The sequence below is a fragment of the Nicotiana tabacum genome, chromosome 23 (genome assembly GCF_000715075.1).
Source record: "Nicotiana tabacum cultivar K326 chromosome 23, ASM71507v2, whole genome shotgun sequence".
NCBI lineage: Eukaryota > Viridiplantae > Streptophyta > Magnoliopsida > Solanales > Solanaceae > Nicotiana > Nicotiana tabacum.
The window spans coordinates 60,951,951-60,962,582 of NC_134102.1; the positions used below are offsets into that span (position 1 = coordinate 60,951,951).

General features: G+C 36.0%; 1 long non-coding RNA gene across 3 annotated transcripts; it reads right to left on the reverse strand.

Moving 5' to 3' along the window:
• Positions 1-455: 455 nt before the first annotated feature.
• Positions 456-6,926, reverse strand: LOC107821435 (uncharacterized). Of its 3 annotated transcripts, XR_001656133.2 has the most exons (5): positions 6,476-6,926; positions 6,323-6,373; positions 5,729-5,776; positions 1,997-2,403; positions 456-689 (listed from the first exon to the last, which is right to left on the reverse strand). It is a non-coding gene; the product is annotated as an uncharacterized LOC107821435 (long non-coding RNA). The 3 variants fall into 3 exon arrangements; XR_001656131.2 differs by having other exon boundaries at positions 6,323-6,923; XR_001656132.2 differs by lacking the exon at positions 6,323-6,373 and having other exon boundaries at positions 6,476-6,920.
• Between the last annotated feature and the right edge of the window lie 3,706 nt (positions 6,927-10,632).

Here is a 10,632-nt window from a genome sequence, read left to right on the forward strand (position 1 = left end):
CCATAAGTCTATAGGAAAGGTTCTTGCAACGGTTTGCATCGCCGTGACTATAGATACGTCTATCGCAATGGTTTTCCCTTTCTCTGTTGGAACGATTATTTTTTCCAATTGGAACGGTTTAAAACCGTTACAATATTATTTATACCACGTTTTGTTAACCATTACCATATTATTTAATGCAACACTTATGTAAGCTATTGTTATGGTTATGTATCGATATAACAACGATTTTTTTAAGCTATCGTAACGGTTATATTTATATTGGAACGGTTTATAGATCATTTTGGAACAGTTTATAAGACCTATTGCAATGGTTTACATTGTCTAATGAAACGTCATTTGTGTCCTATTGCAACGGTTCTGGTAGGCTATTGTATCAGTTCAGTTAAAACCAAAATATAGCACCTGTGATAAATAAATATTTATATATATAATAAATTATAATAACACTAAAATTTAAATAAATCATAAAATGAAACTATTAATAATATAAATTATCCATCATGCAAATAATATCCATAAAGCAAATGTTCTACCCCAAGTGCATAAGTTTAGTACATTTCAAGAGAGTGAGTTTCAAAAATGCTGATAACAAAAGATTCCTAGAACATTCATCTATAGCAATTCAAAATTCATCTCAAGGTTTAGTTCTTCACTGCCTTCATCATCCATTTCTTGATCTACTCCACCTATATAACCGGATAATTAAAGTCATTACCTTTCAAGAGAATCCGGTCTAAGAATATTCATAGCACAAATTGCCATGAAAAAGGAAAAGAACATGAAAAGGTAACATAAAAAATTCAAAATGCTTGGAGAAAGTATAAGAATAAGCTAATGAAAGACCAAGAAGGTACTGGAAAACACAAAAAAATAGACTTCTCAATTTTTTTTTTCACATATATTAAATGGGATAAAATAGAGTTTCAGTGGTTAATGATGACTAAAATGCTCTGAAACTCTATTTAGTGGGATAAAATAGAGTTTCAGTGGGTTATTCATTTAAACTCTATTTGAATTACTCAATAGAATTCATAAAATCTATTTGTAAGGCAAAACTAGGCAAGTGTACTGCCTTAAAAACTTTCAGTGACTTCTCTCTGTGTTTGTAAGTTGTACCAACACAAATAACATTCCAGATCAGCAGGTGCCCGATGAAATATACACGCAAGTTGAGCCTTTCACCATTGTTATGAAAAAACAAAAGAGAAAACAAAAAGACAAGAAAGAACGAACAACGTTTACATACATTTGCCGAAAGCCCAGAATTGTGCAGCAAAAAATGCAAGAAGCTACAGTTATCAAATAGAACTTGATTAACCATGGCTTCATTAATTACTTGTCTAGAAGGAAATTAGGGTAGAGTTGGCTGGTGGTAAGATAATGAGAACTACAGGGACAATCACTCTTATTGTGAAGGTGAGTGATTATACACATATAGCAAAAACTATGGCCAGGGGAAGTTAAAAATGCATCCTTTATAATCTGCTTACAAATTGGACACAACAATTCCCTATCCATTTCCCATTCTGTTTCATCTTCATCCTTTACACTACCACCCCCATCCTCTTTACCCCCTACCCTCACTGACCCCTTCACTGCTGGCACCACTCCCCCAATTGAACTTTCCACCATAGTAAATTGGATATTCTAAAATCAATTAACATTATAGTAATAATTGAATAAAAATCAGACTTTTTACCCAGAATATCTTCTTCCTCATGCAACAACTTTACCAATTAGCACAGAATTACACAGCGACTATACAACAACAAAGAGCCGGCAAGGTAACATAAAATAATATGCATCATAGTAATGACACTAGCTAGGTAACCACAGAATTATGCAGCGACTAAGTGCCATAGGCAAAGTAAAAAAAAAATTACTAGACTATTCAGACTTTGCGAGAGAGAGAAAGAGAGTAGTAGTAGAAGAAACAACACAAGGAAGGAGAAGAAGAAGAAATAGAAGAAGATGTATAACATTTGGTACGTACTGATCTTGATTGTTACTACCAGCAGATGGTCGATTGTTTAGTTGAATAGCAGCTTGATGTGCAGAGGAAGCTTCTACAGGTGAACGTGCACTGAACCTTAGCATGTCATGATCAAGTCGCAAATCTGGGTTCAGACGCTGAAGTCGTGCGGCGATGTTCATTATAATAATTTGTTCCAAGAATGAAAAGACTAGCAAAAGATCAGTCATTTTCCCTTTCAAATTCAATAGGAATCTCACCAGAAAACTTGTTCTCAAACAGTTGCAAAGATTCAAGAAGAGACAAAGATGTGCCTTCTACTCCAACCAATACAATAAGCTAGTAAGAAATCTTGCACATTGATGTTTACTATAATAAGCTATTGTAACTGTAATGCCTCCTTCCTTGCATAGAACCATAGATACAATCTGTTTGCAAGTGAAAGAATGATGTATGCTAAATTTATAATTATAAATAAACACAGCCTAGAAGTTGTTGCCACAGAATGCTAGAGGGAAGCAAATCTGGTCGGACAAATTAATATCAATACTAAAAAATTTCAATCATCAAACATTGAATTTAGTTAGTTTAACTCCACTGGTTCATCCTTTATTATTACCATAAGATACTATTTCTTCCTCAGTAATCAAAAGAACATTGCAAGTTGGGTGAAGCAAATATCTGACTGTCAAACAAGCTTTGGTTAGTGACAGTGTATAAGATCAGACAATGTACTTTAACAATGTGGTTTATTATCATTCTTATGTCCCCTCACTCTTCCATCCCATTCCTTACCAACCAAAGAATAGAAAGGCTGTTTTGAGTTCAACATTTAAATGAGAATTTAAGTTTCCATACCCAAAACATCCACCTGATGAAAAAACAAAACAAAAATCTCGAAGAAACAAAACAAAATCTCCTTTCCAAACTCAATCCTTCTTAATTTATATTTAAACAGATTATATGTTATTGTAACACCCCGGAAAATTTTGAAGAACTTAAGTGTAAAGCCCGGTAAAATTTGCAAAGAAAATAATGTTTCATGGTGCCGGACTAGGCTTATGTGTTTGAGGATTGTAGAAATTCTTCGCGGCGAGCTTGCTCGGACTTTTTGGGTTGAACAATGCATAGGAAAGTAAAAGAAAATTTTTTGACGGAAAAGTGCATTTCTGCGGTCCATTATGCGACCGCAGAATCACTCTGTGGATAGCATAATGGCCGCAGAGTGAGACAGTTAATTGGGTCAGTTGGAAGCAATTATGCGGTCGACTATGCGACCGCATAAATGTTATGCGGTGCATTATGCGATCGCATAACAGTTATGCAGACCGCATAGTGACCGCATACACAGACAACTTTTTTGATCATTTTATCAGCAATTATGCGACCGATATACGGTCCGCATATCCATTATGCGGTCGCATATGCGACCGCAGAACTGTTCCGGAGCTCTATTTTTGGGTTTTTAAAACCCAACCCTATTTCGTTAAATACACTCTTTGGGCCATTTTTGAGCCATAATCTGATATTTTAGAGTGAGAGGGAGTGCCCTAGAGTGAGAAGGTGTTCTTCAATAATTTTTCTTCAATTCTTGCTCATGTTTTAGAAGATTAAGGGAAGCTCACTAAGTCTTCATCCTAGAGGTAAGATTCTACACCCTAAACCCTAATCTCGAAATCTTCTGAAAATGGGTAACTAGCAAGGTAATTTTTGGGCATGAGAGTTGTTTATTTTACATGCATGTGTTATCAAAGGATGTAGGAAGATTGTTGAGCTAAAAATGGTAAAGATTGGGTTGTGGGATGATGGAATCCTTCATAAAAAAGGACGTTGAAACCTTATGCACACCTTGTGTTTGATAAAATGCTCAAGTGAGCTAGAACCATGATCATCTTCCAAATTTTGATTCAATTTGTGATATTTCTACAATAGATTGAAGTTGCTAAGAATTCCGGAACGTTTTAGAGTTTAAGGAAGATCAAGTGAGGTATGTTGGCTAAACTCTTCTCTTAGAATTGAATCCCACTATATTCATGTAAATTATGTAAGTCCCGAGTGATTCATTATGAAACTGGCTATTCCGAGTAAGATTGGGTTGAAAGATATATGTTCAACAAGCATTCCAAATGCTTTATTCATGTTATGTTACCAGTTGAGGATGTGTTAAAATATGGTCTGTGCATTAATAATATTTCGGCTTTAAGTCAAGTTCAAATGAAGGCTGTTATGCCAAATTTTGTGAAATATCTCTATGTGCCTTAGACTCTAAATTGCTCACATGTGTACTACACACCTTGATTTGAATTGTATTTGTTGTTGATGATGATGATGATATTTGAAATCGAAAAAGTGAGCATGAAATATTAATTATGGCCAGCGTGCCAAGAATAATCTTATAATTATGGCCATTAGTGCCAATGAAATGAAAAGATGTGAAAGTAATATGAAATGTGATGATTGATATAAAAAGGTTGATGTCTCAAATAAGATAGCCTAGCCGGTCGGGTCGTGATCGGACACCATGCCGCACACATGGAGGTGATTGTGCTGGAAATTGTAATCGAAATGGTAATTGTGGTTGATGTCCCTAATGGATAGCCTAGCCGATCGGGTCGTGATCGGACTCCGTGTTAAAGACGGTCGTATTGATATTGAGAGAAATTGTGGTTGATGTCTCTAATGAGATAGCCTAGCCGATCGGGTCGTTATCGGACTCCGTGCTAAGAGTACGGTGGTACTGATTTTGTGAATAATGGTATTGTGGACAATGGTATATCGATACTAAAAATCTCCCAATGTGAGATATGGAAATTAATTTGAACACTGTCATGATCCTAAATTAAGGTTTAATGTTAATTAAGGCTTTCATTGATATTATGGTAATCTTGTTTGTATTATTTGTCATTCTATTGAGAGACTTTTTAGTTATACATACTAGTGCTATTCGACGGTACTAACGTCCCTTTTGTCGGGGGCGCTGCATCTTTAAATGGATGCAGGTGGTTCCACAGCAGGAGATATTGATCAATGATAGGAGTACACCTTCTTCCCAGCTGACTTGGTGAGCCCCACTTCATTCCGGGATCATGTATCTTTTGTACTTTGTATATTCGGTTTGAGGTATAGCCGGGGCCTTGTTGCCGGCATTATCATTGTACTCTTCTTTACTTATACAGGCTCCGTAAACATAGTGTGGGTTGTGTATTGGTGCTGAGAAAGACAAGCTATGTTATGTTGTGGTTGTAGTATTTGTCCATTTGAGACTTTAAAAATGATGAAACTATTGGAAATAAATTAGTATTGTAGACATGAACACATTTTCGTCTAATTAATGATAATATGTATTATCTCTATTCGTGGATGAGTTTGGGTAGAATGAAATCTAACAGGCTTGCTCGGTCGGGTTCACTCGGTTGAGCGCCGGTCGCGCTCCTCGGTTTTGGGGCGTGACAATTATACAGGGATAGAATCTTATCATATAAAAACGATAATGATCCAAAAGGTCTCATCCCAAAAGGATATTCCCAAGATGTCTCATATGGAAATTAAAAGAGAAAAGGAAGTTGTTCTTATATCTCTGATTGTCTTCATGGCAGATAGGATTCTTTAGTTGAAAAGAAATAAAAGTTCATATCCATTTGTTCTCTTCTCTATATTAGTTAAATTTAATCTTACCCTCATCACTTAAAATGTCAACATTGCATAAGAAATTTGAATGTAAATGTCAACTAATGCAAAAAAAAAAAAACTTACATGTATAACAAGCACAAGGCTTTTCACCTTCTGAATCTTGTTTAAATTCTGCACATGAACATAGCTGTTAGATCTTACGATAGCCCCAAGGAACATACACAAATGAATATATAAGGTATATTTTGGCCCTCTACTAATTCTGGTTTAATAATTTTCTTTCTCCGCGTGGCGCATAATAAATATAGACTCAAGATCTGTTGGATTAAAATACTCCAACAGATTCGTCGAATTCTATATTGGTTTCAAACACAAGCATAAAACTATTATAAAGACAAGATTATTCTTAAATCATAGACATAGAGACAAATATGCAACAAAAAAAGCCTCATAACACGAGAATTTTACATGAAAACGATAACTAAGAAAATTCATAAAAACCAAAAACCCCAAGTTCCAGTAATTTTTAAGTCCGAATAAATACATTTTCATGCTTGTGTCATATGGATTTGAATCTCCATTCAATCACACTACATCACTCAATTACTCCCAAAAATAAAATAAAAATCACTGAATCGAGTAAAAAGGAACATTAAAACTGAAATTTTCATCCAAAATCACAACGGTTTATATTAAAAAGAGTTTAAGAAAACTTACAATTATTTATCCCACAACTATCAGTTGCATTTTCATCTATTGAGAAACCAGCTATCAGTTGCATTTAAGAAAACTTACAAGTTATGGCTCAACTATTGAGAAATTACAAAAGGAATAAAAGAAGAGCTTTGCGAGAGTCGAGCGAAAACCTACAGTTAAGGCTCAGTGAGAATAAGAAGTTGTAGTCGAGCTTAATCGAGAAAAAAACCCTAGAATTTTGGGACTATTTGAAACCATGGAGCTTTGATTAATTGAATGGTTGCTGTTTCTGGTGGAGGAGATAAATTTGATAGGTGGAGGAAAAAGAAAATTGAGGTTCTGCTGGTGTTGACGAAGGTTGACGGCGGGATATTGGCAGGTGCGACGGAGGTCGATGGCGGATAGTGGCAGGACAATGGAGGTTCTGGCTGGGTACGCTCAAAGGGGATCGGAAAGAGGTTAGGGCATATTTAGAAGAACAAATAAATAGTTTCTTTTATGAAATAATATTAATTAAAAAAATAATATAAAAATAGGGGTTCAAAAGCGCCGGTTTACGAAAATTGAGAGGGCAAGCTTTTAGGATGGAAATAACAACCGTTCCGATTGAATTTTTTTCAAGATCCGTTCCAATAAAGGAACGGTTAAAGCAAATGTTGCAAAAAATAAAACACTATTGGAATGGTTTTTACCTCAATGCAACGGTTTTATAGCCAAAGTGTGCTGGTATCACCCATGTCATATTGCAACGGTTAAGACCGTTCCAATAACCAATCTATAGTAATGGTTTTTGAACCGTTGCAAAAACATCCGTTGCCATAGACCCATTTTCTAGTAGCGACAACACTAATCTCAACATTAAGGGCATTACATTAACAGAAGTGGTATCTAGTGTCACGACCCAAACCGATGGGCCGTGACGGGCACCCGGTACCTTACTCAACCGAGTACCAACATAACGTACCTTTTCGTATCATACTATCATAGATAACTGAGCCGGAGAGGCTGCCGTCAGATAAGTAGAATACAACATGTAATACCAACTTATACATAAGACATACATGCCTATAAGACCAAAATAACCACTCGTACACTGAAAATAGGCCGACAAGGCCATACAATCTTTTACGTACATGACATCTGTCTACAAGCCTCTAAGAATACATAATTATCATAAAGGTCAGGACAGAGCCCCGCCATACCAAACAATACACGTCTAAATCTTATTGACCAAACAAGCAACTCCGAAGTAAATGAAGCGCACCAACAACTTCCGCTGAGCTGATAGCCTGCTTGGAGGACTCTTGACCAGTCTATCGGGACCTGCGGGCATGAAACGCAGTGTCCCCAGGCAAAAGGAATATTAGTACAAATAATGTACCGAGTATGTAAGGGATGAAAATCAGTAAATAATAGACATGAGAGAAACATAGAGTAAAAGACTCGACATGTATGTCTGCATAGCTCTGTGAATCATTTCATTTTTATAATGTCATGCATATGCGTATAAATGTCATACCATGCATAGGTATATGCATTCATAACATCATCAAGCCTCTGAGGGCATTCCATCATCTCATTTCGGCCACTGTGGGTAAATCATCAACGTATACCAGCTGATCAGGTGGTGGTGCGTATATAACGATATAACCTTTTCCCATATCCCATATACATATAATATACGTGTATATAACGTCATCTAGTCATGGGTCAATGTACATGTATAAATGCATGAAATGCATAAGAAATACGTTACTAAGGTTTCTCGGAATATCATAAAATTAATATGCCTTTCGGATAAACTTTATCAAATACGTCTGAGACCCATGAACAGAAGATATAATAATAATTCACATGGGGAATCAATAACATAGACACCCCTAATACTTCTTTGAATAGAGTTATTTATGAAAATTATGCGTTTACTCGTTTCGTTTGTATCGTATGGATCATGCCAAAAAGAAAGAAGGGGTAGCCTTAACATACCTTTAATGTCAACTTCCTACTTGTATATGTGAACGATCTCCTCAATCTTGTATACCAAAACTAGTCTTCTTCACGTTTTGCTTTAGTGTAAAGAGATATATCTATCTTTGTAGCTCAAATTTTTCAAGGGCCATTTCTAATCTTGTTGAGAAGAAGCAACAAATGTATTTATCTTGCTAACAACGTTGCTTGATATATATGTTATAAGTATATCCTCCAAAAAGTGAATGGAAGGAAAGGAAATAACTCTTATATTTCCTTGCTTTACATACTGCCACCGCCACTATCCCTTCTCCAAATGAATTTTGATCTCAATTGAAGATAAGTAAAAAGATGACTAACGTACACTTCCTTTCTACGTGTTTGCAAGGAAAGTATTGTCCATATGTCCTTATTTAATTGTCTAAAGTCGAGAGTCATTAGCTATTTCTCCACTTGCTGCCACAGGGGGAGGGGGCTTTGTCCCCACCTATTAATTATCCACAAATCCTTAATTACATGGTTAATCTCCCATTAAATAAATAATAAATCAATTACCCACATAATTAAGAATTATCTCAAATTACTTAAAATACTACTCACTTTTAATACACCTTACTATCATGGCCATGTGGTACCTTATATGATACTAGTCCATAAATACCGGGTATTTTAGCTCGGGTCGTATTTTATCCTAAAATGTCAAACTTCAACGAAATTTATTTTTTTCGATTCGCTTACCCTCTCACCTTCACGAATTAACTTATCACTTATTTGAAATAGCATAATACTTATAATCCCAAAATATATCTCATTCCCGAACTTGCGTCGATTAACTTATGATGAAACTTCAACGTACGAAAATGTGGGATGTAACATCTCATTACCGAGCTTATATCAATTTACTTATGGCATACTTCCACGTACGAAAACATGGGGTGTAACATCATTCCCCCTTTGGAACATTCGTCCTCGAATGTTGACTGATGCACTTATCATTTTCATAACTTATGTCTTTCGAATACTTTAGTACTCTCATTGCCATCTAGGCAACTGTTCTGTGAATAACTCCAAAGGCCAGGGCATTCCCCCATTTAGGCCTCTTTCTCACACCACGGTCTGTGGTCGGAATTCTTCCAATCTCGTAACTCTTGCTACCTTCTGTTATGCAGCTTGTACGACTTTTTCCTTGTTTGTGTGCCTATGCGACTCTTCTCTCCTTTTTCCTCCAGTTGTTTTTTAGCCAATCTCTAGGCCTCACTTTGTAAACATATACAGAGCTTGACAAGGTGTCCCTCTGGGCATCTATAGGTATACAGATGTTCTTTGCTCGGTACTTTGTCGAACTTACGAATATTGCTACATCTCAATTTATCGTTACTAAGGTCTGCTACCAAACTCCAGGTTACGTTTAGTTGCTTTATCCTATATGTATAAATCTATGTCCTTTAATACTTCCTCATTATTGTTCATCTTAAGTATGACGGCCTAATCTCACCTCATATTTTGTGACTTTTGTCTATCCATTGTTGATTCACCTTAATGTTGATCTGCAATCTGCTAGTGATAACTTGAAACCTCTTATGTAATACATTGTCACTAGGGCTTATGTTGCATCGAGGAATATTTGAAGTGATTTTTCTGATCCATTTAGCGGTGATATTGTACTTCGATAACCGTATTTTATAGCATCCCAACGTGATTCACTTTACATGGGTATTTTAATCCCGTACAATTCATGAAATCCTCTTCAAGTCATTACTCAATCGAAGGCCCAAACGTCATCATTTATCTATCACAATTACACCCTTATTCTACTACCAGGAAGCATTCCATCTCTTCTAAATGCTATTAGTCTTAGATTCCTTTGAGTTCATTCAGGCTACACTGAACTTTCTATAACTTAGAGAAACCATTAGCTCTCTTGTTTACATTGGCTTAATCTCGAGGACTTATCCATTCTCATCACCTTATCACTCGCCCTTTCTCATCCATACTTCTATCATAAAAACTTGTCGCTTTACTATACTTTAGCTTGCGACCTATACGTATCTATTTATACTACTCGCAACCTTCCTTCAACTTGCTTGTATCATAGATATCCTTATGTCATCCCGAAATATCAAGCGAGATATCACATCGTCCCTAACTCTTCTTTACTCTCTTAATTAGGCTTCTCGATACCTAAAAACCATAGGCTGGAAGATATGTTACTGACGATGCCGCTATAATTCCTGGATACTGAATCCCAGCGCTTCTAGCCTTCTATCCGAAGTATGGACTATACATAACCTTCTGCATATGAGTATCTCATACGTTGTTCACATTTACCTTACTTACCTTAAAATCTCGCACCACATCTTCTA